Below are 6,222 nucleotides of genomic sequence, written 5' to 3'. Positions count from 1 at the left end.
GTACAAAACCATATGCTAATTTAGTAAGCAGATGAGTAGACAGTGAAAATAACTTCGCTGCCCACAGGGATAGAAGACGGAGAATGTTACTTTCTAGGGCAGTTGCTTTCCACCAAGACCCATTGGTCATCTAAATTGCAGGCTTCCCTAATAATGATTAGGAATTTGCTCTCATTGATACTGACTGTCCAGCTGCAGAAGTAACTCACCTTCTCTGTCAACAGTCCTGACAAATTGCAGATCTTTATCTTTGGCTTCAAAGATACTTAGTGGAAAGCTAACACTCAAGAGCATCATAATAACAAGTACAAATACATTTTTTTGTGCATTCTAAAGTTATAGCAATAAAACTTATTCCCATTAATATAATTATATTTTCCTAAAAATGTCATTATGTCAGAATCCCTGTATATATACATTATTTTCTTTTTAAAAAAAGGCTTTGGTTTCTTGTGTGAGACCTAAGTAACTGACAGAGCAACCGGAGGCCTGAGAACCAGTCTCTTAAAGGAAAAATTATTACCGTCCCTATTTTAAAGAAGTGCTGACAACCCTCCTTCCTGGAGTGAACGCTGAGCAATTTTACAAAGCAAGGTTTGAACTTTGATTCCAGGAAGCCTATGAGGGATGGGCGGGGTCACTGTCGGGGGGGCAACCCCTGGAAGCCACAGACGGGCGGCGACCGCGGCCTCTTCCAAAATTGCGGGCAGACAGGCCGGCGCGGAAAGCCCCGGCAACCCAGCACCACTCAGTGGGGAAGAGTCCTCACCTAGCCCAGCAGCGCTGATGAGTCCCAGGCTCCGCCCCCGGTCGGAGCCTGATCCCGCCCAACAGACTGTGCTTACGCAAAGGTGCACTTCTAGGGGCCGCCGGTAGGGGGCGCTGGTGAGCGCGTTCGCGGACCCTCAGCCCACACGGGGTTTGGTGAATCCTCTCACGCCCCTCTCCCACCTCTGGCTTATACTCCAGTTCTTGTATGCATAAATAATTAAATCTTTAAAAAAATAAAATAAAAGTGAGTACAGGACAATAAAAGAGAATGATTTTTACCCAACAGAAAAATAAGGTTGAAATTCTCAGATTCAGCACACCATTTAGAAAGTTCACTTTGGAGGGCTTGGTTTCTGTTGAAATGTTTCACTGTCAGTTTCTGGCCACGAAATAGTTTAGGTAGACTCAGGGCTACTATTGACAAACTTGCACTGACTCTTCCAAACAATAAGCCCCAAAGGAGCCAGGAAACCTAAAAAGCTGGGCAGACAACATATTAGAACAGTCATGAATATGGTTTTCAAGCAAGGAAATGTGACTGTGGAATCTTGTAAATCTCTTGCAATCTAAGATACTTTCCAACCATGTCAAAAGGCTTGGAGGGGCTTCTCTCAGCCTAGCCACACTCATCCATAATCAGAGAGCTAGAAATTGGAGATGTTGTCCCCCAAATTATAGATTTGACCAGAAGATTTCTGAAAGACACAGTCACTCCAGAATATTCTCCAGGCAGAAGTCATTTCTTTGGCTCTTGTAAGTGAAAAGGTTCAAGATGCCCCTCCTTGAGGGAATCCTGAAATAAAACCCATGAGATTCTCAGAACCAAGCAAAGTCCTTGCCATGGAGGGATACCCAGAGGACTCACTAGGACTTCAGATACTCATAAGGGATCTGAGGCTGTCCCTTTAGCAGGAAATAACTTCAGCTGTTTACAGCTCTTTTTAAATTTGAATTCAAACTACTACCTTTCTGGGAAACAGGAAAAAATAGGCATAAAAGACCTATCTTGAGTTTGTTTTCTGGTCCCAAGAATATAAAAAAAGTAGTTTGTCAAACCTGGAAATGCTGAAGAATGTAAAAATCCCATGCCAATCAAAAAGCACAAATATAAAACTCTCCCCCAACTCCTACCCAAGAGTAAGTGAAGGAATTTGCCTCACAACTTTCAAAAATTTAAAGTGAGAAAATGCTGACAATGATTGATAAATTCATAGAGAATCTTGACAGAGCACAGCAACCCACTGAAATTTGCTTTTCTCTCTCCTCTTCCTTGGGTATGAGGTATGAGGGGAAGGGATGATGATATGATACCCAAACATTCCACCCTGGCATCAGAGTTATTCTGAGCTAAAGGAAATTAAGAAAAAACAGACATAGGAAGAACTCCTCTACCCTCTCCATATGTACCGAAAGGTAGGACATAAATTCCCCTTGTTAAGATGATTCTTGCTCCCATACATGAAATAGGGGAACAACCTTTGTCGCCAAAGATGGCATCTAGATGAGTCTGCATAAACACATTGAATAAAATAACCCTTATATTCCACTTGCTTCTCCATATACTTACCCACATAATTTATGGTCCCTAAAACTCTTCTTTTGTTGTCCAGTAACTTTTCCCTTCATTAAAATGGTATTAAACTTCCAACTCTAATCACTTCTTCAAGTTTTCACTTCTTTCTTTGTATAGGCCTTCTGCATAAAAATATTAAAAACATCACTTATATCTTTATTTTGCACAGCAGACCTCTCCTATCTTGCCTGCTGCTATCCACCTTTTCTGTTCTCCAAAAATAAATACATAAATAAATCTGTAGCCTTTTTTTCTCCTGTTAATCTGTCAGTTTCACTTACAGAACTCAGAAACAGAACCTAAGAAGATAGAATAAAAGCTTAGTCCTCCCTACACAGGTATGTCAGAAAAGCTCACCGCATTAGCAATTCTGAAGTCAAGCTATGGAAATGTTGAAAACACAAGAGAGAGAGCTCTATTATTTCCAGAAGCAGTGCTGATGAACACTGCCTCTAGCCTTTGCTATTTTATAGGGAAGCTACAAAGATGTGCCAGCTATTCTCCCCCATCTTCTTCCAAAGACTTTATTATGTATCAGGACTTTTATCTAACTGTCTTGCATAAAAAGTTTAGGTCCTGTACAATCACAAAGAAATAAATTATTCTACTCTCAAGGAGTCTAATGGTCCAGCACAGAACAACTGAAAGAAGGGGGTTCCACAAAGCAAATGCCAACACAGAGCTGCATAAGTTAATAAAGGTGACTGTAGAACAAAAACTCACCTAACCCAACAGAATTCTCACAGGTTTCTCTTCCCAATATGTGTAGACTCCAGTTGAGGCTTGTGTTTCAGTCCCAGGCCAAACCAACCACTTCCTATTTTTAAGACTATAAGTAGTTTACTTAACCTCCGTGTGACCCCATCCATAAAATGGGAATACTAGGATCTACCTCAAAGGGAAGTTAGAATTAGTAAAAGAGAGAGAACATATAAAGTATTTGGCACAATGCCTGGTAGTTAGTGCCAAGTAAGTGTTAATGATTACTATCATCATGTTATCAATCTGAAATTTTGAAGATGTTCCTCAGACTTTATTCTGCTATGAGGTATCAATGGAGCATGAAATTTATGAAGGAAGATTATTCATTTGTACATCTCAAGTCAACCTCATACTCACACTGTTGAGTAATTCATTTATTTATTGAGAGGGAGAAATTACACAAAAGTTCAGATCATTTTAGATGAAGACCTTTTTCCTAGCACAGGTGTTATAGAAGCAGCACATGTTTGACAGCTTTTGAACTTTTATGATGTTTTTCACTGCAAATACAAAAGAAGCAAAACACTGACATTTGCTTCTTTAAAGTCCCATGAATTTATTTTCACAAGACACATGAAATATTGATGCCATTTTACTTCCACCACAAAAATCAATAAGCCATTTTTGGTCAAGGTCAGACTCAGGCTTCCATCTACAGCTGAAGGTTATCAAGCCAGCTGTGAGAGAAATGATTCTCCTCCTAGTCTCATTCAGTACTCTTTGGCCTATCTTTACATCAAGTTTCAGAATAAAGTCACTTCTAAATAAGCCTTTGGGGCCTTCCTGGTGGCACAAGGGTTAAGCACAGCACTATGAAGTGGTCCACAGCCTCTGCAGCACGAGTTCGCTCCCCGGCCAGCCAGGGAGAAACCCACAGGGCACAGCAGGCCTCTCCTGACTTGCCCGCTGCTCCCCTCAGCAGTGTATTTCAGTCAGTCTGCCTGTTCTGCCCCCCACTCTGTCTCTGGTGAATCCTCTCACCCCCTGCATCGCTGGCCTGTACCCCAGCTCTTGTATGCATAAATAAATAAATCTTTAAAATAAATAAATAAATTAGCAAGCTTTTGTGAGAAAACATGTCTTCTATACTCTGATAGTCAGGTGAGTTCACCTTAATTGAAGTACAAGGTTTCTGAGGTTGGCTGAAAGGAACTAAAGTTCTGTATGTGTGAAACTGAGAGAGTACACTGGTCCTCAAGAAGGAAAAGAGAGTCCTCTACACAACAGCTGAAGACCACAAAATTGAGACACGATTTACCCGATATCATGGTGGAACATCTAACAGAGGGGAGCGTTTCAATGACAGACCTTACTGGCTAAAAGTGACCCTACAAGAAAAAAATCAATAGGCAAGAAAGGTCAAATGTGATAGATTTTTTTTTCCCCAAACAGAGTGTAGGTGATACTATACAAGTTGTAGGAAACACATGTCAACCAACAAGGCACTTAAAACTGAAACGGAAGAGATACCATACTGAGGATAATTGCTTATATTTTCTTTTCTGAACAAAATGGATCTGCAGACGGAACAACAACAACAACAAAAAACCTGAGAGAACAGTGATTATCACTACATTAAGAAAGAATGATTTTTATATTTTTATTTATAGATTTTTTAATCTGGCTGTATTTTCTAAAATAAAAAATAATTACTTTCCTCTTTAATTATGGATTTTTTTAATGGATAAGACTGGTTATCCAGTTGTAGATGAGGGACAATCTGAGATATTATCTGCAGCTACATAAATCTCCCCCATTAGACTCAAGACCCTCAAGGATGAGACCCTCAAGGATTCCTTCAAACCCCAAACACTACTAACACAGGGCCTAAATACACGTTGGCTCTATTGAGAAATATTAGCAAATTAATTTGTTTGTGGTCAAAAACACAAAGTAGGTGGCCCTGGTATAACCTCAGGAAGGTGCAAAAGGAAATGAAGTGTGAGCCTTTCTCACCAATATTTGGCAGGATTTTGAAAGGACATTCTTTCCAAAATGGTTCCCTTATAGGGTAAACATCAGTGACCCCGCCCCTCCGTCTAGAGCGCCTTCGGTCGCATTGCGTGCCCCTGGGGGTGTGAGTGCAAGAGCAGGGTGCAGGTGTTCTCCGGGGGAAAGCTTTACCAATCCCCAAGAGGGAAGGGGGCCAGTTTCCCCCTGGTTGAAGGGGATCCAGTTTCCCAATTGGGGTAGGGGGCCCCTAACCCAGTGGGGTCTGACGGTCACCGAAACCCCTCACCTGCGCCCCCAAGCTGAAACCCTGGGAAGCGCACCTTTGCGCAGGCAGAGTCCGGGGCGGGGTCAAGCTCCAGCCTGGGGCATAGCCAGAGGCTCAGCAGCACTGCTGGGCCAGGTGAGGACTCTTCCCCTCTGAGTGGGGCTGGGTTGCCCGGGGCTTTCCGCGCCGGCCTGTCTGCCTGCAATTTTGGAAGAGGCCGAGGTCGCCGCTTGTCTGTGGCTTCCAGGGGGTGCCCCCCGTGACAGTGACCCCGCCGCTCCGTCATGGGCGTTTTTGGGGGCACGGCCTGGCCCTAGGGTGTGATTGCAAGAGGAGGGTGTAGGTATCCACCAGGGGGAAGGGGACCCGTTCCCAAAACGGGCTTGAGAACCTGGTCCCTGTAGGGGTCTTAGGACCCCGTAACCCGGTTGGTGTAGAGGGCCCCCAAGCCCCGTGGGGGATGAGGGTCCGCGAAGTCCCTGACCAGCGCCCCCTCAAGGCGGCCCTGAGAAGTGCACCGTTGCACAGGCAGAGTCCAGTGAGCAGGGTCAGGCTCCAGCGGGGGGCGGAGCCGGGGCTCATCAGCGCTGCTGGGCCAGGTGAAGACTCTTCCCCTCTGAATGGGGCTGGGTTGCCCTTGCCTTTCCCCGCCGGCCTGTCTCTCTGCAATTGTGGAAGAAGACGCGGTCGCCGCTCGTCTGTGGCTTCCAGGGGGTGCCCCCCGTGACAGTGACCCCGCGCTCCGTCATGGGCGTTTTTGGGCACGGCCTGGCCCTAGGGGTGTGATTGCAAGAGGAGGTGTAGGTGTCCCCCGGGGGAAGGGGCCCCATGGCCAAAACGGGCTTGCGGCCTGCACCTGCAGGGGCCTTGGACTCTGTACCCCCGTGGTTGCAGAGGT

At 44.7% G+C, this 6,222-nt stretch overlaps 1 long non-coding RNA gene across 1 annotated transcript; it reads right to left on the bottom strand.

The window, feature by feature from the left end:
• Positions 1–1,007: 1,007 nt before the first annotated feature.
• LOC129146211 (uncharacterized) lies at positions 1,008–5,401 on the bottom strand. The gene is made up of 3 exons (XR_008552709.1): positions 5,380–5,401; positions 2,339–2,466; positions 1,008–1,251 (listed from the first exon to the last, which is right to left on the bottom strand). It is a non-coding gene; the product is annotated as an uncharacterized LOC129146211 (long non-coding RNA).
• Between the last annotated feature and the right edge of the window lie 821 nt (positions 5,402–6,222).

The sequence above is a fragment of the Talpa occidentalis genome, unplaced genomic scaffold, assembly GCF_014898055.3.
Source record: "Talpa occidentalis isolate TD23 unplaced genomic scaffold, MPIMG_talOcc4v2.1 talOcc4.182, whole genome shotgun sequence".
Taxonomy (NCBI): domain Eukaryota; kingdom Metazoa; phylum Chordata; class Mammalia; order Eulipotyphla; family Talpidae; genus Talpa; species Talpa occidentalis.
This window is presented reverse-complemented; position numbering and strand designations above follow the sequence as displayed.